Raw genomic sequence first — 25,442 nt, forward strand, 5'->3', positions numbered from 1 at the left:
GGCCTTTAGCACACCTCAATTTCTCCTAGTGGAGTTTTTTTACAAATCACCGACTCCTTTTTACTATTTGTGACTTTGCGAGTGTTCTGCAAGATTGTAACTTACTCTCAACACTGTACTTATACCTTACAGCCCTCCTCTTAAAATCTAGGGGGACAGGCTTCCTTTCTGCTGCCCCTCATATAACTACATAACGTTTTTACTTCATTTCCACAACTCCCACAATTTTTCACAGTAAACAGTATTGACGGCTATTTTATTTCTAAAACTCCACCAACAGCGAATCAGAGCACTTGAGAGACTCGTCAGAGAATCCCAATCCCACTAGAGCGTGAAGGCTCAATGGAAAAACTTGCCTCTTGACAAATTACAGGACTCCAATATTAAGTTTGCGCTCTTGAGGGTCACTCATGAGAGATTCACGATCCCCCGTTCCAAATATTTAGATCATTTTGACCCTTAATATCTCAGGTACTGGAAAAAGGGGATCCAAAAAGCATACTACCCATGCATTTCCTGTAGACTTCTTTAAAATGGGCTATACCAAAAACTGCTGAATGGAATTATACCAATTTCATCAGGAAGCTATTTCATGGAGTGCAGATTGTACTTTTTATGGGATATTGTAAATCTGTTCAGTAGTTTCTGCGATTTTAGGGGTTAGAAAATACAGCTATTTAAACGATTGGCTCACAAGACTCTCGCAAGGGTACCCCGAGAGTGTGAATTCAAAATTGGAGCCCTGTGATTGAACAAGAGGCTTGTTTTTCTCATGAACCTTCACACTCCTTGACTTCAGAGGCAGCAGATGCTTTTGACATGAATATCAATTGGAGTACACCTACTTCTTTCAAGCCTACATCTGTTTTTTGGGAATCCTTCCAAGAGACTTTTTAGACATTTTTTCTGATCTTGTAATTGCTGATTTGAAGGGGTTATCTGTAGAATCAAGTCAGAAATGTCAGTGCAAGAATGTGGCCCAAATGACCAAGTACTATTGATAAACTACAAACAAGAAAATATATAGTCGTACGCCAGTCTGATAAGGGGGTCAACATTGACCTGTTGCTCCTAGACATGTACACAAAAGAGGCAAAACGACCGTTACGGGATTTGAATTGCTACTGCAAGGTATCCCAGACTAATATAAAGGAAGTAAAAAACAAATACTTTAGTTAGCTATCCAGATGGAGAGGAATGGGTTTTGATTTCTCAGGAAGAATATCTGTTCTTGAGGGTTGACTCACCTGTGATGCCTATATTATACTTGATCCCCAAGGTGCATAAAAATATACTGAATCTCTGCCACTGGGGGTCTATTTGAGACCACATCCCAATTTTTTTACCACTTTTTGCAGAAATATGTTCAGACTGCCGTCCTTCATACAAGATACAAGAGATTTTCTATGGAGACTATGACATCACAATGGAGGACTTTGTATGTTACCTTCCTCTAAAAAAGAATTTCCCACCAGGATGGGCTGAGGGTATTAAAACACTTCCTAGTTACAATCAATTTGCATCAACACACCAAAATGCTCATAGAAATGGCAAATAGGTGCTTTGCAGAACAATGTATTTGTTCCCGCAGGGATACATTCAAGCAAGTTAAAAGCACTGCCATGGGCACCCTTTTCGCCCCCAGCTATGCTAATTTGCATTTGGGCTGGTGGGAGGAGCAGGTGCTCGCCGATGAATTTGCTACAGAGTAGTCTCAAAACGGAGTCCTTTGGACATGTTTTATAGATGTATTATTCATTATGTGGAAGTGCACTTCAGAGTCAGCTAAGTTGTATTAAGAAAAAGTGAACAACAACAGCTTGAACCTTGATTTCACCATCAATATCAGCACCACAGAAATATACTTTTGAGATTAGCCCATTTTTGGGAAAGGCAACAAAATTCACACGAAAACTTATAGGAAGCTGACAGCAGGAAATCCTATCCTCCATGCTAGTAGCTTTTAACTTCCCAAATTTAAAAATATCATCCCTTATGCAGAACAGCTTCACATGAGGTGAATTTGCAGTGACAAAGCAACATTGAGGGAGCGGCAGATAGAACTCATAAACAGATTTACAGTGAGGGGCTACAGCCATGAGGTGATATAGCAAGCAAAAAGGAAAGCTGATCAGAAGGAGAGGAAAAAACTGTTGTTTACTAAAAGGGAGAAGAAGACAGTAGCAAATGGAGAACTTAGAATGAGTATAGGATACAACTTATACCATTGAAAAATTATGGGAATTCTAACTAGACATTGGAATTTTATCAGAAGTGAACCCGTACAATTCCTAAAAAAAACTCTAATCACCTTTAGATGCACCAAGTCAATATGCCAAGAATCAGTAGTGAGCAGCCCAGATATGGTTCAATCTGAAACACAGCTAAGAGGGTTACCAGGGTTCTAACAATGCCATAGATGTAAGGCATGCAAGCATGGTCTCAATGTTAAGGAATTTACGTCACAATTGCTAAACACATCACAACGGATACGCAGTGTACATAACTGCAGGAGTGATTATGTAATCTATGTTTTGAAATGTTCCTTTCCAAAAATATATGTGTGCAGTACAATTCATATGGTACGAGTGAGAATGTTGCAACATCTGAGAGCCAATCAGCAATGAAGAATGAAACTCCCCAGTTGCCCAACACATGCATGAAAGACACAATAGGAATGCAGCTGATTTGGTGAATTGTGTCATAGATTCAGTACCCCAAAACATCTGAGGAGGTAACAGGGTACTCCAGTAAGATTGGAGTCCAGAAATATAATTATCATGAAGAGTAAAATTCCAAATGGTCGGGATTCCGATGAGGAATTATATGTCCATTTATGAGATGTGAACATTTCCAGCTGATCACATCTCTCAGATCCTGGTCACTCTTGGTCCAGACCCATCAGAAACCAAGTCCCGGTTTAAAGACTGCATGTCCCAAATTGTTAAGTGGATGTGCACAAACCATTTACAGCTGAATGGAGGAAAAACGGAGATAATGCTCTATGGCAAGGCTTATGAGCATTGGTCTCCCGAATGGTGGCCATCAAGCCTTGGCCTTTGTTCTATTTTTACTCAGTCAGTGCATAATATGGGCTTTCAAATGGATAATAAGCGGTCAATGAAAGACCATCTTAATAAGACAGTTGGCTCCTGCTTTGGTGTTATGCGTAGCCTGCGTAAGGTTTTTAAGTGGATTCCGAATGAGGCAAGAAAACCCCTAGTCCAGGGACTTATTATTAGTCAGATGGACTATGGGAATGCCCTGCTAACTTCTACCAATGAAACCCTTCTTTCTAGGATGCAGGTTCTGCAGAATACAGCTGCAAGGCTGGTACTTAATCTCCCACCAAGATCTCCTTCGGCACATAGTTTGAAGCTTTTACACTGGCTGCCTGTAAGAAAATGTATACACTTTAAGATTCTTTGCTTGACGCATGCCAAAAAGTTAAGTGGTATCAACCAGGTAGGACCTTGAGATCCTGCAACCAAGCACTCCTCTCATCTCCCAGAATTCGTACCACTATGTATGGAGGGAAATATTTCTCATTCCTTGCTCCGTCCTTTTGGAACAAACTGCCTCTATCTCTTCGCACCACTAGTGATCACACCTGTTTTCGTAAGAAATTAAAGACATGGCTGTTTGACATCTAATGCACCATATCAAGTCCATCTCTGAGTCATCCACCAGCACCATGAGACTTTTGAGTGTTATGTGCGCTTCATAAATACTCTGATTTTATTTGATTTGATCTCTTCTAGAAGAAGCCAGTTGCACTTAGATAGTTATAATGAATAGACATTTTTAGCCACATATTAGTATGCACTGATTAATTGTTTTTTCGAACTTTATAACTGAATTTTTTTTAACTTTAGTCCCCCATCCTTTTCCCCCTCCCAACTCCTCCCCCTCTTTTTTTGCTTCCCATTAATCACTCATTCTGCATTTTGTGATTAGGTTTTACCAAGATTGAGCTGATTATTTATGATAATCATGGTCCAGTAGTCTGAATGTGATGATATTATTTTACTGCTGGTGAGAAGTATTTTTTTATACACATTGTGACGAACTGATAATGGCATGCAATGCAAAATTGTAAGGGATAAGTTGATCAGTGGAAAACCCACTTGGGGTGTAGATAGTTTCTGTCTAGCAGGAAATGTGATTCTATTCCCTACATATCTTTTTGCATTCCTTTTTCCAATAGCCTCTTATATTTTTATATATCATACATATTATGTATCCTTAACCAACCTGGGAAAGGGACTTTGGACAAACGGCCATGTAGTTCCCACTAATCTGCAGGAACTGTGCCTTTGTTAGACAACAAACTTTGGGTGAGGTGCCCAGACGGATCCCAAGCACCCCTGTAGGATATGTTGGCCTAGGATAGGTTGGCCACACCCAACCCTCCCATGGCTTCTTTGTAAGCCCAAGAGCTAAATGGCAGACCCTCGATGGAATGTAGTGTGCCAATTGCGCATGTCCTGATGAAGACTAGCAAATCCTTTATAACAGTTTGAGTGTCAGCTGGCCACTGTGGACAAACCGGCATCCATCTGGAGCATGAATCCACAGGCACCAAAATGTACTTGTAAGACCAGTCTGTATGTAAAGGGCCGCAGTGATCCAAACAGACACAAGTCAAAAACGTGTCCAAAAACAATAGAGGTGTCTGAGGTGGAGGTGCTACGGTTGAGCCTTTCATCTGCTGACATATGCCACATTTGAGGGCAAAGTCCTTGGTCTGTTTGTTTAGACCTCGCCACTAAAAGTGCTGCTTCGGTGGCAAGACTGTAGCACTAAACTCTGTGTGTGCTGACCCCAGACCCTCATGTGCAGCGAGTATTAAACTCAATCTGTGATCAAAGGTTGGTATAACTCTTTCCCCACTACTGGAATCTGAGCATATGGAATGTTTTGTGCATGTAACTTGTAAGAGTACTTGAGTGGATTTCAGCTGGTGTTTGGCATTGATCGCGGCATTGACAGCAACCATGATGTATGTGTCTAATCGTGTAATAGAACTCAACAGCTGCAATCATGAGTTCGGCAGCTGCATTACAGCTCCCTGAGATCCGGCTTCATACCTGAATGCCTTGAAGTCGGACAAGTAACGCCACTACAAAAAAAACCAGGCCTTGACTACATGGACCTGAGCAACTTCAGACCAGTCTCCAATCTCCCACTCCTATCCAAAATCCTTGAGAAATGTGTCCTTTCACAACTGACTCAACACATGGACATCAACCTCCTTTACCCCCACCAATCAGGATTCAGAAAAGGTAACAGCACTGAGACGGCAATCCTCAATATCACAGATGACATCCACAAGTCACTGGACTCCGATCACTGCTGCCTTCTCATTCTCCTCGACCTATCGGTAGCTTTTGACATAGTAGATCAGCAACTTTTCATCAAGGCCCTACAAGAAAGGGTAGGTGCCGATGAGATCCTCCACTGGTTCACCTCCTTCCTCCAGAACTGCTTGCAAAGGATAAAAAAAAAACTTCACCTCTGACCTCCACCCCGTCAGCAGAGGTGTGCCCCAAGGCTCAGTGCTCTCACCACAACTGTTCAACATATACATGGAACCCCTCACCACCATACTCAAAAAGGTGAATATCCCCTTCCATCTATACACCCAGATATATCTGGAAACTTCCTCCCGAGACGACATCCTCAGACTAAACAACACCCTAAAAGAAATTCAACACTGGCTCACCCTAAATCACTTTAAACCTAACCAAGACAAACTGGAGATCCTCCTCATCTCCAACACAGAAGAGTACCCACAAATTTTCAGAATGGCTTAAAGCTATGTATGCCCTAATCAGCAATCTCACCCTGGCTAACTATGTAAAATCCCTAGGAATCACCCTAGACCCTAAACTGGACCTGACCAAACACATCAAAAACTCTGCAAAGAGTGCCTTCCTCAACCTAAAGCTTCTCCACAAAATTAAACCTTTCATCCCTACTAAAGACCTCAAACAAGCCACCCAATCACTGGTGCTATCCAGACTCGACTATGGCAACGCAACCTTAACTGGCACCACAAAATCCCACCTGGCCCCCCTCAAAACAACCTTCAACGCAGCAGGCAGAATGGTCACCGGAATCAGAAAATACGACCACATTTCTCCAGCACTAAAAGAAAAAAAATGGCTTCCAGTCAAACAGCGAGCTAACTTCAGAACGGCCTGCCTCACGCACAAAGCCCTTCACACTGGAAAACCGGATTATCGGGCCGCCAAACTCAAGAAGGCAGGGCAGACAACAAACCTCAGGAGCTCGAACTCCCTCCTTCTAATCCCCTTGAGAACACGCAAACAAAAAACGCTGCAAGGTCATTTGCTGGAAACGCACCAAAAATCTGGAACTCCATCCCAATAGATATCAGAACTATTCCGTCCTTCACAAATTTAAAAACACCTAAAAGCCTTCCTCCTCAATTGTTCCCTCCTGAATGCATAGCTGCCACCAGCACGCTATCCCTGATGCTGATGCTCTGACTCTACATCACTCTGTAGCGTAGTTCCTATTTTCCCAATAGGCCCTGCGCATTGGAATAACATAAACAGTAGTATCGACGTGTACCTGACCTAAGCCTAATACTTGGGAGGGGAGTAAGTAAATAGCTTTAAGTTGAGTTGGTTTTGCCAAGGTTTGCTTCAAGAATTCTCTCTCAAGGGTTTAGTCAACACCATACCTCTGGAATAGAATGATGGAGGTCTGGTATCTCCCTGAGGGCTCGATATCCCAGTCACCCGCAAGGGTAGACTAGAAACGCTGGAGCTGGATTTCTCTGCAGGAGAAAGGCAGCGTCTCTTCTCAGCGCGTCAAGGAGGAGGAGGAGGGGGGACAGCGTCCGCGGGCAGCTTGAATCTGCTGGGCTCTTGCAGGGGACGGCTGTTCAGCTCCTAGGTTCACCACACCATTGTTCGCTAGTTATCAGCGATAGCAGTAGCGATTGCAGCTATGATATCTTCAGCATAACAGCAGCTTCAGGCGACGGGCAACAGGGGTCTTGCTTAAGGCCACGTTGGTAGTATTTATACCTGAAAGGTGCCTTGTTTGACGTAAGTTTGCTGGACATAAGACGTCAATAAAGATGTCACTAGGAAGTGATCGTCTATCAGTGCTCATTAGAGTTCTATCACTAATCAAACACAGCAAGCGGGGATTTCCAGGTTTGCTGAGTTTTTATCTTGTTGAAGAACTCAGAGTGTTAATCTAGGAATCTCAGATAGTGACTTCTGCTCTGTCATTGCACTAATTGGTTGCAAAGGAAGTGGCAGAGAAAGCTATTCTGGAATGTGGCTCTGTTCGTGTGAGGCCAGAGATGAGTTTCTGAATATTGTACTTGAACGGTTATGCCAATATAGGGAATAAATGGATTTATAGCCGAATAGGGGCATAAGGTCACAGTATGGATCAGGATCCTAGATTAGAACGCCACACCCACTCCACGAATTCATGTCCATCAAATTACGAAAACTAGAGCAATAAGATGCATGTGTAACATTGCCCACCCCAAAATACATAAATGCATTTGAAATAGGCATATTTGTAATACGTGAAAATTTAGGTACTGTACGTTTTTGAAGCATAGAAATCATTCAAAAATTATAGCATATGAAATCAATGAACGATTATGCAAAAAGAATTACACATGAAATATCTCTGAAACAGAAGAAGGGCGAGATAAATCATCACATATAAATGCATTGCAATAAATGTGCTAGAGGCTGGTGTAAAGTTATTATGTCTCTAGATGTGTTTAGAAATAGAAGTTGAAGCTTCTGTTCTCTATGAATAGTTTTTACCTTAAGCAAAGAATTTTTCGTGCCAAAAAAAAGGGTGAATATTAAAAAGTGTTCAATTCAAAATAATTATTGCTTGAATGGGGAAATAGAGTTCCAACGCTTTTAGCAGTTTTTGTTGTTCAAAACTGAAGGCCGAATTCAGAGTTCATGGGAACGCTGTGTGTCGGAAAGCTTCTCCAAGTTATTGTTTCTGTTCGGGTGAGAACATCATATCAGACAGGCTCTCAAAGAATTGGTCTACAAAATCAGGTGACAGTTCGACCAAATTCGATAGTGCTGTAACTTGGCAGGCGTGAGAATGATTGCTGTCATCATAGTCGGGATCAGCAATGCTCAAAGAAGGTCGTACCTGGGTGATGCTGCTTTTGTCACTCGCTCCACTGTTACCACCTAGTCGTAGCACAGGAGTCTCAATGAATGCCGTCATCAGGATTGGTAGCCGCTGGGGACAACACAATGCGTGAGCCGTTATCGGACTTAGCAAAGTATCGATATCCATTGGTACTGCTGATGGAAGTGAAAGACAGATGTCCAACACGCACTCATCTCCGCATAGCATACATCAAAGTACCGGTAAGATACAGGTCTGCCATATAGGTCTGAATGAAAGGAACCAGGTCATGTTTAGATCTCTCAGCCTGGCCAATCCAAGGACTCTAGTTATTCTGTCCCGGTAGCGCATTGCTAGGATTGTCTCTTCCATTCCCATAGGAGCTATGTCTGAGCTTTGGCTTGCCATAACGAAGCAGGAGGGTCAAAAATAAAATCCCTGCTACAAGTCCCAAAAATAGGGGTATGCCGCCAAAAACAGAGTGGACAAAATTTGGAACGATTCCCAGATTTGCTTTAAATGGTGTTAGCAGTCCCGTAAAAATCGTCTTAAATATGCCTGGGATGCCTGTGGCACTAGACATGTTAAGGAGTTGGCTCAACATTTCTACGAAATGCACGGGGCAATTTGTTGATAAAAGGTCATGAACCTCCGTAGCTGTCCTTGCAACTAGAAGATCATACGTCTCTTTTGATGACGTTATGGGCACTGTTGTCTGCAAAAGCACAGACTTCATTTTGCTTAAAGTATCAATTTGTATAGAATAGAGATTCGGACGAGGCCAGATGGGAGTCTCTGTGTATACAGGCCTGCTAGGGAACAATGCCTGCATACAGCATTTGACCATGGATGTTACGCTTACTAGATAACTTTTCCCTGGAACAAGGCCACAACATCTGTGATCCGTTCTAAGAATGTAACTCCCATTCGCAAGTTGCATAAAGAAGGGCTCTATCTGAGTTGCAGGTGTGACAAGCTGGTGGCATGAAAGGTTGTTAGAATTACCTTCACAGGCTCCGTGTAAATTAATACCCCGGCACAAAAGTATACCACTTAGTGAATGTTTACAGTTTTCACCACTAAGAAATACATTTTTGTTGCTGTCACTATAGCATGAATGTGTGTATGGTAATTTCAATTCTGATTTAACATATCCTTTACCCAATCGTTCATACTGGCCAGTAGGTATGTATTCAAGGCACTTTTTAAATCGGAAAGTTGTTATCGGAATAGTGATAATTCCGTGTATTATCCATTCAATGACAAGACTCTCTGACATTGTCAATGGTAATCTCTCAAGATTTTTGGTGCACAGGATTGTATAGTCTGCTCCTTTCTGTGCCAAACTGATTTGTTTATCAGTAAGGTTAAAAATGGAAAATAATGACGTTGTGTTGATTAAACGCCAAGGCACATAGCCTGAACGAAGATTTTGCAGCGTCCAGCCTAATTGTACAATAGAACGTAATTGAGATTGGCCATGCTGTAACATTAGCAAGTCTCTGTCTATTATGTCAAAGGCAGAAGATACAATATTGTCCAACGAATATATTCTGGAGGACAGAGTCATTAACCCATTGTCCCCTACAGAAAGTGATTTTTCAAATTAATATGATCAATTTCTCGTATTTTTTCTGCTGTTTCAATTTGTGTGACTTTCCAAGCCTCGTTGTACGCAGCATAAATGCTGGCCGCTATGAAACGTTTTTGACGCTGTTTGAGTGGTCCAAGAATGAAATCGCGCAAATCAGCACCATCTTTTAGTAAAGACAAGTGTTGCTTAATTTCAGCCAGTGTGGATGTTCCTAGCCATTCGAGGCAGAGTTTCCCTACACTGTATGTTGTTACTATCCCTGGATGTTGTCTCTGGGAGTATCTAGGGTCTTGTCTGGTCATTTTTAACCCCTGTGTTTTGTTCAGGAATCTATCTTGACAGTTGTTTGTGTCAGTAGGCCAGATTAACCACTTTTTCCAATCAGGATGTGTTCTGTTAAAATGTAAAATTTTAGTTATGTCTATCTCAATTTCTGTTGTATTATCAGGTATTGGCTTCGGAATAGACGGTGTGTTAAGGTCTTTGATCTTAGCTAGGCCAAGACAGGATGTTTGGTGAATTGTGTCATTTAAAAACATCATTTGTTCTGGTATCATGCAGGTTCTGAATAGTGCTTCAAGGCCTTGTACCTGCCAATCTTTTGTACCCCAAATGGTTTTTGTTTCAATGTTATTTTTCCAATAATCAAAACTAAATGTCATAATTTTTTCATAAAATGCTTCTGAATATATCAATTTAGAATTTGTCAGAGAAAAAATGGCAGGTATCTGGCTGTTGCTTTAACTTTATGTTGCTTAAGGATTTTCTTGTTTCATTCAGTTCCTGTAAAACAGCCAAACGATCTTTGATGTCAAAGTCTGTTTTCTTATCTTGTACCACTGATACCTGACTATCTAAGTCCTGAATTGTCATTCTAATTCCGAACAATAGTTCGTATGGGCTGAAACCTTTTAGAGATTTTCTTGGCAAATTGTTAAGACTGGACTGGACACTTAATAAATGTTTGACCCACCCAGCGCCTGAACCTAATACCTTCGCTGTTACAGATCGCTTTATGTCCCAGTTTTTTCTTTCAACCACACTATTCCCTTCGGGGTGCGATGGACAAGAATACCGCAACCCAATGCTGGCCATGGCCTCCTTATAAGCTCGAGAGCTGAAAGCAGGACCCTGGTCAGAATGGAACGTGGTAATTGCGTATGTGCCGATAAAGACTCGCAGATCTTTTATAACCGTTCTAGCGTCAGCCGAGCGCTGGAGGCCACATTTTTTAAGTGTGTTTAGCCTTAACGGTGTACAATGGGACGCGTTTCTCTTTTTTTGATAGCGCAGATAGATTGCTTAATGCTTTCTATTAGGGCTTCTGACACTACACTGGCCGGTTCTCCACTGCGATCTCTGTTGCAGTCTTCACAGTTTTTTGCAAACTCGTGAATGCCTTCACTCATTTCCAGCCACCAGTACTCTGATTCTAACTCTCTCAGAGAGTCCCTGATTGTTTGGTGTCTCAGACCCAATCCCATGTGTGCTTCCTGTATGAGGAAGCCTCTCCGGTCCCTGTTTGGAATGACCCTATCCCCCACTCCAGGAATTCGAGCAAAAGGAACAGAGTTTGCATCGATTACGTATGCATAATTGAGTGGATAGTTCACGGGTAGTGCTGCACAGTCGCCTTTTACGGTCGTTTTTACTGCCAGCATGGTTTCCCCGTCTATGTATTTTTCTGTACGCTTTTTTGTGGCTACGGAAGCCGGTTTAGTTGCTACCGCTGTGGCTGTATTAGCCAATGAATTCCCTGCAACGTGAACGCCATCACGTTGAAGACTCTGTGCGTGTATCACGTGAGTCTTTTGTAGTTCTTTCTGTAAAAGAGCTACCTGTTTCCCGAGCAATTTATGCTTTATTGTGGTACCTGTCTCATCTTTGTAATTGTTTTCAATCCAACTCTGCAGTTTATTATTGTAAGAGTTGACGCATAAATGAGAATCGCACACGATTAGTGTCGGGAATTCACGTTCTGCATTTTTGAGCGCCATCTTTAAAGATCTGATTTCAGCTCTCTGAGCCGAACAGTTTCTTACTGATTCAGTTTTTGTTACTTTCGGTCTGAATTTACCACACAGCCAACAACCTTTAACAATCGCACAGGCTGCATCATAGGATTTGCTCTCTACGTTGAAATGCTGTACAAATCTATCTGTATAGATTATACAGGCGTATTGTGGGAGAGGCAGAAGTTCGATTGGCAGAGGATATTCTTCTTCATATTCTAAATCATTCAGTTCTTCGAATTACGGGGCGAAATAGTATTTCACATCTTCCGCTCCTAGAGAATCTAAACACCGTATCCATTTCGGATCCAGTGACACTGTAGGCAGGTTTACTGGGCTGAATAGCGCCTCGAAGGCGGATTCCGCTGTGAGGATAATAATCCAGTTTGCCGTGTGCTAGTTCTCTTTCATTTGCTAATGCAATTTGCACTGCTTTCACAGTTCTTTCTGTGTGACTGAATGTTTTTTCTACCTGTGTGTACAAGTGAGATTTAATTGAAATTGGTACCTTTTCTCCCTCATTAGAGGTCAGGTACGTGAATCCGCATCTTCCTGGGATGACTCGGATTACAAGATCGCGTGTGTTGTCACGTGTATCTAATTTTGTTTTTGCTAACATGTCTGTTTGCAGTGATCTCAAAATTTCTGTGTGTTTTTGAGTCCAATTGATTTGTTTAAAATCAGGTTCAATTAGTTCGTAAAGAGGTTTAACCCTCTCCGCGTAATTTATAATGTAAGTTCTTCCGAAATTCAGAAAACCTAGAATGGATTGTAAATTCTTCAGCGTTTTTGGAGCTTGGAGTACAGCGCACTTCTCTAAGAAGTTGTCCGCTAGGCTTTTTCCTTCACTTCATAATTCGTACCCTAAGAGTAGTACTGTCAGATGGGCAATTTGAGACTTTTTAAAGTTGAATTTGTAACCCTCTGCTGCGAACCCAAGTATAATGGTGTTCACTCTTTTCAAGTGAGTATCCAAGTCGTCGTCTGTGAGATAGATATCATCTACGTAAGATAATGCCTCATCATCATATATTTGTAGTAACTCTGTTACCCTAGCTGAGAATAGTCCTGGGCTGTTCTTGAACCCCTGTAGGAGTCGACAGAATTTTTTCTGCGACCCAAATGCTGAGAAAGCGGTCAAATATCTGCTTTCTGGTGCAATGTTTTGACAAAAGAAACCATTAGATATGTCTAATGTCGTTTTATATTTTTTCCTAACTATGTTATTCATTAGGGCTGCACTATGCGAGTTTTGTACTGCAAATGTTTTGCAACATGCATTAAGATGTCTGTAGTCCAAAACTAGACGATATGAATTATCTGGTTTGGAGACAGGAAACAAAGGATTGTTCATTTGAGAGGTGCATGTTTCAATCACCCCCCGGTATTCAAGTTGATCTAAGATCTCCCTGACTTGTTTTTAGCTTCTTGCTTAATGGGATACTGCCGTTGGGCAGTTGGTTCACTTTTTAATTCTATTTTGTGGGGAGGTGAGTCCTCATCCCATCCTACATGATTTTTATATAATGCCGGTGCCTGGGCTACTGCCCATTTTCTTGCATAAGTATATTTTTTGTGAATCGGAATGTGATTCGAGAAGGCAGGCATAATCATTTCTTCGCCACGAGGGCACTCCCTGACAAACTCTGGGGGCCAATCTTTTTCAGCTAACAGAATATCATAGCCTTTTGAGAGTTTATCCCAAAATAGACCCCTTATTTTCCTAGTCTTATCACCCTCTATACGCAATGGTATTTCGTATATTTTATGGGGCTCGCTAATTCTGGTGTCGGCAGTTTCAACCTGAATGTATTCATTCGTGTCCACTGTCTCCAGATGACTCATCAAGATCTTGCGCGCTATACTGATTTCTGCTGCACTGTCCAACATTGTCAATGCCCACTCCCCGTTTTTCAACTGTGTCCTCAGTATTCTCGGCATGGTTGATTACTCTAATACTGGCTACCTTCTTTTTTGGAAATTGAGATTTTTTACTCTGAGCAGGTTCCTTGTCTTTGGACTTGGTGTGCTCTCCTGGGTCTGACCGTCCTCTTCTTTCCGATTTCTGCGAAAAAGATCGAGAGGGACGTGTATCAATACTTTGATATCTATAAGGTTTTTTCAGATTATCCCTATTTATAAGGTTATATCTTTTCTCAGAGGGCTCCCTCTGGGGAGACTGGTGTTCTCGAGTCGGAGTTCTTTCCCTCCGTCGAGGAGACCTTCCTCTGGACTGGAAAACTTTTTCCTTGTGAGTGGATTGTTTATTTCCATCCCAGCTCTTTTAGGAGTATTTGAATTATTTTTAATAAATAATTTTACTAACTCTCTATATGCTTTTGTTAGTTCTCTTATGTTAACTAAGAGTTCTTCACTTGACATTTTTTCAATGTCCGGATATGGTGTGTAGCTGGCTAGAACCGGCCATGTTGCTCCTGGTCTACCTAGTGGACCGAGCCTGGTTATGTGATCATTATGTTTTAGGGCGCCATTAAACCAGAGCAGGTGCTCTTGGAATTTTAGTGGGATTTCAGTCTCCTCGAAAGGAGCGTACTCTTCCGGAGGTTTCTCTATTTTGTAATTGTGAAACTCTTTTGTTCTAGCGTTTGCCGCTGGAAAGTTTATCCATGAATAGAATACCTCTGTCTTCCGATATTCGTGTGCCTCTATCACGAAAATTACTGTACCACCTTGAGGTGTCAGTCCGTTTTCTATAAGTTTTAAAGTTATAGACTTTCTTAAATGTACCGGGATGTCGATAGCATCCGGGTCAATCTGTAGGAGACTCGTGTCTTCCTCTATTAATAGGGTTGCCAGCCTAGCTGCTTCCCTTTCTTCTTCACTGTCTGACATTTTATAAATGCAGGCTTTGCAGAGTAGGTCTCCAAGGAGACAAAGATTAGGTGCACAATATTTTGGAACACTGTATCCTTCAACGTTGAATAAACCAGAGCTTTACATAGGAATCTCTTCCTACTGAGTTCGGGTGGATTTTAACCTTTCACCCACTCCAGACGTCTATTGGAGTATTTACGGGAGAAAGGGGTCTGTGTGAAATATGCATGACTGAGTTACTCTAACGTCTTGCGTTAGTTTATTGCCTTGCCAAACGTTGGGCGCCATGTAGCGTAGTTCTTATTTTCCAAATAGGCCCTGCGCATTGGAATAACATAAACAGTAGTATCGACGTAGAAGTGCGGATCTTCCAGGCCTTTACTGACTATGCTAAACTTAATTGGGTTTGTTACCAACTAGCTCAGAGGTCACTGGAAACTTTCTTGACTGAATAGGAAGTGATTAGCTTCCCTGGCACAGACAAGAAGGGATTCAGTTTTCCAACAACCGTGCAACATGACAACTTTGCTCCTCTAGGGTCGTGTGAAACAATAGACAGCTATTTTACTCAGTCAGGTTGGTGCAGTTTACTTTCACAATATGTAGAGAATAGAGAGATGGGCGTTTGTCAATAAAGGGTTAACATTTATTGAACAGTCTTTCTTCTCATACAAGAGAAATGAATTGCCACAATTGCAAGACTTGTTATTATAAAAAGTACGTACAGTAAGATAAGTATTGCGAAATAATACTGTAAAAGCATTGATATGGTTTCTTAGCCATACAATGGTTTAAAAGGAATAAAACATATATACATTCATATATACATTAGGCTAAAATACTCAACTGGTGCTTCTAACTACACCTACCCCAGTGTACCTGACCTAAGCCTAATACTTGGGAGGGGAGTAAGTAAGTAGCTTTAAGTTAAATTGGTTTTGCCAAGGTTTGCTTCAAGAATTCTCTCTCAAGGGTTTAGTCAACACCATACCTCTGGAATAGAATGATGGAGGTCTGGTATCTCCCTCAGGGCTCGATATCCCAGTCACCCGCAAGGGTAGACTAGAAACTCTGGAGCTGGATTTCTCTGCACGTCGAGGAGGAGGAGGAGGGGGGACAGCGTCCGCGTGCAGCTTGCATCTGCTGGGCTCTTGCAGGGGACAGCTGTTCAGCTCCTAGGTTCACCACACCATCGTTCGCTAGTTAGCAGCGATAGCAGTAGCGATAGCAGCTATGATATCTTCAGCATAACAGCAGCTTCAGGCGACGGGCAACAGGGGTCTTGCTTAAGGCCACGTTGGTAGTATTTATACCTGAAAGGTGCCTTGTTTGACGTAAGTTTGCTTGACATAAGACGTCAATAAAGATGTCACTAGGAAGTGATCGTCTATCAGTGCTCATTAGAGTTCTATTACTAATCAAAACACAGCAAGCGGGAATTTCCAGGTTTGCTGAGTTTTTATCTTGTTGAAGAACTCAGAGTGTTAATCTAGGAATCTCAGATAGTGACTTCTGCTCTGTCATTGCACTAATTGGTTACAAAGGAAGTGGCAGAGAAAGCTATTCTGGAATGTGGCTCTGTTCGTGTGAGGCCAGAGATGAGTTTCTGAATATTGTACTTGAACGGTTATGCCAATATAGGGAATAAATGGATTTATAGCCGAATAGGGGCATACGGTCACAGTATCGATCAGGATCCTAGATTAGAACGCCACAACTCAGATCCACCTCCGCCCGCTTCTAGGCAAATGTGCAAACAATTGAGCTGCCTCAAGTCCTCGGACTACCTCAATAAAGCATTCAACGAGGCTACCTCAGGACTCAATCACTACCTCAAGAAACCTATGTCTCAAAAAGCCTCTGCACTCTTGGATTGCCAATCTTTATGCTTTTAAGACTACTATACTATGTAACTTTTATGAAACACTGTTGTAAAGCGCTCTGATACCCCCGGGTCAGGTCAGCGCTATATAAAACTCCACAAATAAAAAATAAAAAAATCTAAAAAGTAAGAACGGTCACCTTAGAAGCTTCAAGAGCCATGTAATTCCCTGCATTGTGAACGCCAACACGTTGATGACTCAATGTGTGAATAACATGAGCCGGTCGCAAGCATTCTTTCTACTCTGACACTTTTCCGAAATCAGCTTGTGCTTGATTGTGCAACCCTTTGAATCTCAGAATCCATGCTGGCCCTAATAGTGAAGGTATGCATTATAGTACTGGACAGAATAATGCGAATCACACACTATAAGTGTGAAGAATCCAAGATCTGTATTTTGCAATGCCAGTATTAGGGCTTTGAGTTCTGCCAGCTGCACAGTACTGTCCCCTAGGGACTGCATGTGTTTTTTCAGGATGGAATTTTCCATCATGCATGCTCATTTTTACAATTACACATGACATGGAATATAGGTGTCTTGTCCCTACTGCAGGCTGAGCAGATCCACCAGTGTAGAAGATATAGTCATATTGATCTAGAGGCATTACTTCATTCCGCAGAGGATATTCTTGTTCGCACTACAGGAATGCTTGTGTTTGTAATGTAGAATCACATCTGAAGTCTACATCTGTTGCAGTGAGAGAGCTAGACCAGTTTATCCATTGTGGATGTAAAGCTTTGGTTTTTTGAATGCTTGCTTTTAAAATAGCCTCTAAGGTTGGTACTGAAGTAACAACAATTATGCGTTTTCCCTGAGCTCGTTTTCTCTCTTTCTTAGTACAGCAGTCTGTACCACTGTGAGAAATCTCTCAGTGGATGCAAAAAGCATGTACACAAGTGAGTTTTTTGTAATAGATACTGTAACACCCTATATGAAAGTGATATAGGTGTACCCGGTTTGTCCAGCGACTATGACTGCCACCAGGTTGGTTGTCTTTACACATGTGTGTAAAGGTTTGATAGCTATTATATCAGCTTGTACAGAACCTAAAATGACTGTATGCTCCTGTTTCAAATGTTTGATTGAAAAACTCAGGTCTAATCAAGTCTTAGAATGGTTTTACTCATTCTGCATAATCTAAAAAGTATGTTCTGCCTAAATGGAAGAATCCTAAAATGGATTGTAGTCTTCTTTTCAGGGTCTATGGAGGTTGGATCAATGCATATTTTTAAAAAAAATGGTGTCACCAGGCTTTTGCCTTCACTTGACAACTTCTATTCCAGACTCAAGACATTGAGATGGGCAATTTTTGATTCTTTGAAATTAAATGTGTAGCCCAGGTGTAGCCCAGGTGTGCAAACCCTAGGATTATACAGTACTAGCAGCCCGTCCCAGCGTTGCCTGGGGCAGAAAGGGGCTGGGGGCAGCATTGTAAGCCTCTGTGCACCACACCGCACCGCACCCCCCCTTGCCCAGTCCGCATCCCTCCCGCCTTGACATTGGCTATACCGCCTCCCGCTTTGAGCCCGCCGCCCGTCGCCCCCCGCCCCGACCCAACATTGAGCATTGAGCATAGCGCATAGCGCCGCTTTGAGCCCGCCGCCTCCGCCCCGACATTGAGCATAGCACAGAGCGCCTACCGCCTCGAGTCTCCCGCCCGCCTCCTGCCCCGGTTTTGTAAACCCCTCCCCCAAGGTCCCGACTTACCTCCCTGCGCTGCCACTGCTCCTCCGCTTCTCACTGCTCCGAATAGCTGTTGCTGGTGAACTCCGCTCCTCCCGCTCCTCCCCTCACGCAGTCGCTACTCATTTCCTTGCTCTTCCTGTTGCTGTGAACAACGCTACTCCCCTCACGCATACGTCGCGGCCGGCGCTACTTGCAAGGGACTACTTTATTTTTATTAGTAAATATTTTAAACAACGTTTTATTTGTATTTTTATGTAGCCTATGTCCTTCTGCTTGCCCTGAGGTTTTCTAAGATGTCTTGGGTGTTCAGATTGGTGGTGTAGTTTTCGGGTTTACCTTGCCAAAAGGTGCAAGTTCTCTCTTTATAATAGTAGTATAGACAAGTGTTCCATTAATTCATATAATGTCACATAAATATCATCCACAGAGGACAATGCCGCCTCATCAAAATTTTGAAGTAAAAGACTAGAGGATGTAGCCTAATGGTTAGGGTGTTTGACCTTGAAGCTGGGACCAGGTTCGAGCTAGGCTCAACGCTCAACATACTGTGATTCTGGTCAAATCACTTAATAGCGCAATGCCGAAAAAAAATGTTTTATGTGTCCATCTGTAGTGCAACTGGTGCTTATGTAAAGTGCTCTGATACCGTTGGGTCTTGATTGAACTATAGAAAGTTCACAAAACAAAAAACTCTGTTACTCTGGCTGAAAACAGCTCAGTGCTATTCTTATACCCTTGAGGTAAATGGCAAAATTGAATCTGTGAACCTAACACTGAAAATGCTGTCAAATATCTGCTTTCAGTGCTATATTCTGTCAGAAAGATACATTTAAGATGACTAGTGTTGTTTTTCATTTTTTCCACACCCTGTTATTTATTAGTGCAGCACTGTGTGCACTTTGTACTGCAAATGTGCGGATAGATGGGTTTAAATGCTAGTAGTCTAAAACTAGATGGTATGATTTCTCTGATTTCATTACAGGAAGCAAGGGATTATTTATTGAAAAGGTGCAATTTTCTATTACACCTTGGTATTCAAGTTGTTCTCGGATTTTTTCTAACTTATTGTTTAGCTTCATGGTTTGTTGGGTACTCTCTCTCGGATTGAGGAGTTGTTTTTAATGTGATTTTGTGATTAGGAGGCTCATCATCACACCCAACAGGATTAAGGCTACTTTGCCCGCACTGTTGACAAAATCCCTATAATGTGCATATGTGTGGGCGCTGGAGGTCTGGGACACAATCCCCTAGATCCCAAAATTAGAAAACAAGAAACTTGTTTTACATATTAAATTACACAAGGTGACCCTGCACACTTCAACAGTAAATAATACAATGTAATGACTTTATATATGTGGTCACATTGACTCTCCAATTGTTCGCCCAAGAATTCCAAAATCAGATTTCTTCTGTAAACAGATTCTTTTATTCACAACTGATGATTAAAACCAATAGCCAACGCGTTTCGTCCGTGACCGGACTTCTTAAGGGCTTTATTTAGAATTTTCTATATGTTACAGCTTCACATTGGTCTTCCCACTTGAAATTCACATATTTTCAGAAAATAAATAAAGAAATCATGTTTTCCAAATACACCAAGTTTCCAAAAAGTCCAATAAGATAGAGCGGTAAAGGCCGTCAACAAGGTATCGGCGTCTCGTAGTACATGCGGTCGTCTGGTTCAGAACCAATGTGATAGGGTATGCATAATGTGTTAAAAGGTTATCCTACAAGCTTGAATAACCTACGGCCAATACATAAGGTATACCTACTCATCCTAGGTGGATTTCCTGACCATCATGGACGTCGCCGGTTTGGAGATGTGTAGGGGTCTCTGAGAAAGCACTACTGAACTAATCAGGTAGACAGTTAAATAAGAACGCAACCAACGTTGGCTGTGCCATATTGTGTAGTTCCCACTAATCCAGAGCATCATAGCGTCATTATGTTTGGTGGTACAGTATGCCCTCACCAAATCCTTTGATAGCCCCTTCAACACTCTGACCTGAAACACACACCATCTGAATGATCCCTTTAACCAACCTGTTTGCCCTCTCCACTAAGCCATTACCCGGTGGATTGCACAACATTACTGCACCTAATACCATTTTTCCACAATAATTCTTAAATGTCATGGAAAAACAACTGTGTACCATTGACAGTAATGTGAACAGAAGGGACCCCTTCTTCAGGAAACATTTTCCTCAGAATGCAAATAGTAGCACCAGTGGTAATTTCATTGATTGACGAACTGAACAGACAACCACTTTGGAAAAACATCCACAAACACAATAGCAAATTTCAACTCATTACTTAGCCTGGGCAGAGTTTGCGTACTGGTGCTACATGGAACCACGCAATAAAACTAAGCTGCGCTACGTGTAGTTCCGTGAGTGCGCGAAGTTGCTTGTCCCGCCCATTCGTGGGATGTTTTGTGCCGTACGTCAACGCGGATTGTGTGTTCGGGTGGAAATATCGCACAAACTGCACCACACGGTCACACAAGAGTGTGGCCATCTTGTTTAATACTCTGTTTGGGGTGCTGGGGCCTACTTTTTCATCCTTCCTTAATCTCTGTAATCCTTGGATTTTAAAAGATTATTTTCTACTTTACTGTGTGTTTTTGGTGAGTTTTGTACTTTATTTTTTAGCTTTACTACTTCCTTATTACTACCCATTCCTTCCTTCTTTTACCTCATTTCTTTTTTGCTCTCTTTCCCCCCAGTCCCATGGCATACAAGGGTGCACCAAGGTGTGGCCGCCTTCCTTGCGGAAGGCGGCGCCAGGCAGGGGTGCAGCCCTGTGCCCTGTTTTCCAAGGTGGAGGTGGCAGTGCTGTTTTTTTAGATCCAGCGCCACCTCCCCTCAACCCTGGCAGCAGGCTTCAGGCCTGAGTCCAGGATGCGTGAATGGCAGAAGTGCTGGGCAAGGGTGCACCGGACAGTTTACCGCTTCTCTGGGGTCCGGCACAATCATCAGCAGTTGGCACACTGCTGGCCTGACATCCTGGACCAAGAGCAGGACCTGCTAGAAATTGTGGTTGTGGGAATAGGTGAGTAATTATTCAATAGTATGCGGCTGGTTTAATTCCGCCTGTACCAAAGCCCATAAAGACCTGCTACAGGCATTAAAGACTGTCCCAAAAGACAGTAGCTTGGTTAAGGACGCCAGGCGACCCTACAAGCAGACCCTTCGAAGTAGACAGGACGAACTGAAAAATCAAGCCTGGGAAGCCCTGATAAAGGCAAGTGCTTTACGGGATAACATCTCTTTTTGGAAAGAAATTAACGCCCCCTTCTTCTTCGCGGATAGCAAGGCTGACTCTATGGAGACAGCCATAACGGAAGATGTTTGGGTTAATTACTTTACCTCCCTATATAAGAAAGATTTAATAGCTACGACCCCACAAAAAGATTTGATTACCAGGCAGGTGGAACATGCACTGATGCAAGGTAGTTTCCCATTAAATGTAGTTATTACCCCTCTATAGGTTGAGCTAGCAATTACCCAGAGTGCTAATTTAAAGGCCCCTGGCCCACATGGAGTTCCCATTGATTTATTCAAAGAAAATGTAGATCTTTGGGCTCCTCTACTAGCAAATGTAATAAATGCATATAGTAAAATAGGTTTTCCCGATACATGGCACGAAGCTATAGTAATCCCAATATTTAAAAAAGGGGACTGGCAGGACCCAAAATGCTATCGCCCTATTTCCTTGCTAGATACCCTGATGAAAGTCGCAGGTAGAGTGTTGTTAACTAAATTACAAACCTGGTCCAAGAGCAAAGGGATTCTTTCGAAATTCCAATATGGCTTTAAAACTGGTGTAGGCACTGTAGAGCAGGGTTTAAACCTGGCCCTAATAATGAACAAATATATTGGAGTAAAAAAAGGGAATCTGTTCCTAACATTCGTCGATTTAACCTCGGCTTTTGATTGTTTAGACCATAGTGTGCTATGGAAAACCTTGATTAAATTGGGGATAGATAAAAACATTTTATACTTTATACAGGAATTGTACAGAGATGCAGGTGCCACGGTCAGATACGGCAAAAACGGAGAGCGAACTAGAAAATTCCCAATAGAAAAGGGTGTTCGACAGGGCTGCATCCTTGCGCCATTCCTTTTTAATTTATACATTAATGAGGTAGCAGACTTTTTAAATGATCTTGTAGTGGATTACCCTAAAATAAATGGCATCTCAGTACCACTACTATTATACGCTGATGATGCGGTGATCATGGCTCGCACACAGCTGGGCCTCCAGAAGGCCCTAACGGGATTCTCATCTTTTATGAGCACTAGAGGTCTAAAAATAAATGAGGGAAAAACATTCACAATGTCATGTACTATGAGAAAAAACATACCAGACTGTAAAACCTTTGTCAACAACACAAAGATAGCCATGACTAAAACATTTTCCTATCTAGGTATCATTTTCAATAATAGGGGCACATGGTCATCAGCAATAACCTCCCGGAACCTGGCCTTTTCTCGCACGATAGGCGCTGTTAAACAATTTGCTAAAAGACTGGGCAGGAAACCTGTAGATATATTACTCAAGATCTACGCAGCTAAATGTGTGTCCACTGCTGTATACGGGGCTGGCATCTGGGGACTGGCAGACTGCACACAAATACAAACAGTGGAAAATGCTTTCCTGAGGCACCTCTTATCAGTCCCTCGTTCTACATCTACCACCATATGCCATAACGAACTTGACAGAGTTCATATCACCGATCTGATAAAGATAGCGCCAGTTATGCTGTGGTTTAAGATCTGGACATGTGAAGATACAGGTTTCAATAGGGAAGTAATTCAAGACTGTTTAAATCAATCCACTTCTAGTAAGCAGCCATGGTTAGCCTATGTTAAAAAGTTCTTGAACTCTATTGGTAAACCAGATCTCTATCTAAATCCCACATCATGCTCACGAATATCAAAAAAAGCTTTAAAAGTGGCATGCCTTGACTTATTGGAGGAAAGGAGATGGTATCTAGATGGGAATAAGTCTACCATTGTAGCCCACCGCAGCATCCTTCATGGTTTGGGCCTTCATCCATATCTGGCGCCAACCTATTCGTGCTACCATAGAATGCTTTTGACACGAATGAGGACTGAGTCTTTTTATAGGTTAATAACATTTCCTGCCCCGAATGATTGGTCTGTTAACTTGATAAAATGCCCGTGCGATGATCTATTCAACCAGTCAAACATACACTGCATTTTATTCTGCAAGTATTATCAGTGGGGGAGAAAAAGATACCTGTTACCACTGCTAAAGACATGGGGCTTGAGAAATTGCAAAACTGCACTGATCAGACTGTATATGATGCAAGATGAACTTACCATTGTGACAGCGATAGAATTCTTGACCTTCACCCTAAAATGCAGAGGGACCATGTGTAATGATTAGGACCTTATGGATAAAAATGTATTATATTGTGCCTAATTACATCAAATAATACATAATTATGAAAATGAAATATGTATCCCAGGAGATTGTATGAATTTTATGAACTTTTTAATGAATTTTAGAACCATTTTATGTATCTTAAGAATTCCATCTGTTTTGTTTATATGATGTGTATTTTTGTAATAAGTTTTTAATGAGAAAGTTACTTAGTCTGCCCACGTTTGTATTTTGAATTTATGTCTGCTTTTATGGTTTTTTGTCAAAATACCGAATAAAGCTATCTTTGAATTTGAATTTGAATTTGAGTAATTATTCAAATTATTAATTTTTTTCATTACCTGTGTTCTATGCTGTGGCTAATATTTTTTCCCCAAATAATGTCAAGGATGGTGCTTACATGCAGTTAAGTTACATTTTCAAATATTATGTAAAAATGTGGTATTCTAGACAGGTGCTTAGTTTACTTGGCGCTACCCACCTGACCTAGTTAATAAATTGTACTTGTTGCCACTTGCTTGGGCTGATGTGATTAGTGATGATTATGTAAGATGTTCTGTAATTAGTTATTTGTAATGTCGTAACCGCATGGTGCATGCCAATGCCACACAGACGGTGCAGGGATGTTTGTGAACAACAACATCCATTTTTCAATGGAAGCTTGTGCTGCAGGTCTTTTTTGCCTGCCACACAAGCTTCCATTCAAATGAAGGTTTGCAACAGCCCTATGGCCTATGGGCAATTCCATTGATTCGTAGTAGGTTAGTGCGGTCATCGTGACCTCTATGCCGACCTAATGCTGGGCGTCCGCCCAACATCATTGTAATCATTAGAATAAGGCCTTCAGTGATTAGTGCATTGGCCTGTCAAAGGGGGTTGACTTGAGACTTAGAGATTGCGAATGAAATTCGAGAAGAAGCAAACATGAAATATCATGATTTGTTGCAAATTTATTTATTAATACCAAAATGCAGTTAACTAAATTTGGAATAGGAGTGGACTAGGTCGGTAGGTTTTGCAAATTTTGAATAGGATAGGATGGTCCACGATATACTACTACTGGTTGATCTGATTTAGAAAAGTACAATGTAATTGCGATTGCCTTAGCCTGTCAAATATATTTTGGGAAGATATTATTTATTATACCACTAATTCTTTTTTTGTCTTTATCTTTCTTTATGTTTCAAATCAGCATCCAGGGGCAAGAAGAGGGCTGAGGGAGGTGAGAGTCCAGAAGCTGGAGCTGGAAGTGCCTCCCAGAGTTACTCTGTCGATGGCTCTGCAGGCCCCAGTTAGTCATCCTGGTGTTAACATTAATACATTTCTTCCCCTAATTTTTTCTGCTCTTTTTTAAATAATGTGATGTCTACCCATTTACATATTATTTTTCCAAATCTTCTTTGATGTGTCAATTTCTAAATTCTTGTTATCCCTGCATTATCCTATTTACTTATTTTCTATATTTCAAATGTCCTTACTTTATGTCAAAGTTACTATTAGTCGGTCTACTCTGTAGCTTCATTTCTTCTGCTTTTTTAGTTAGCTTTCCCTCTACCCTTTTGTGGACTGCCTAGTGGTGGTACTCTAAGACTCGGAGAACCCATTGGTCACATAGTACTATTACTCCTCTGCCGTGCAGATTGCATGCCCATTGCCCAAGCAAGGTATTCTACACATGTAATAGATGAGAAAGCTTATACTTACTAAAACATTAGGAATGTGAAGGCTATTCAGGTAGTTGAAGATACGTTTTTTTAGAAATATTGTATCTGTCCCACAATCTACAGCTGGCTATATTGTTCATCAGGAGTGTAGAGCTGGTTTTGTGGAGGACATAATAGCCATGGCACCTCTTTTAAA

The sequence above is a fragment of the Lissotriton vulgaris genome, chromosome 3_1, assembly GCF_964263255.1.
Source record: "Lissotriton vulgaris chromosome 3_1, aLisVul1.2, whole genome shotgun sequence".
Taxonomy (NCBI): Eukaryota; Metazoa; Chordata; class Amphibia; order Caudata; family Salamandridae; genus Lissotriton; species Lissotriton vulgaris.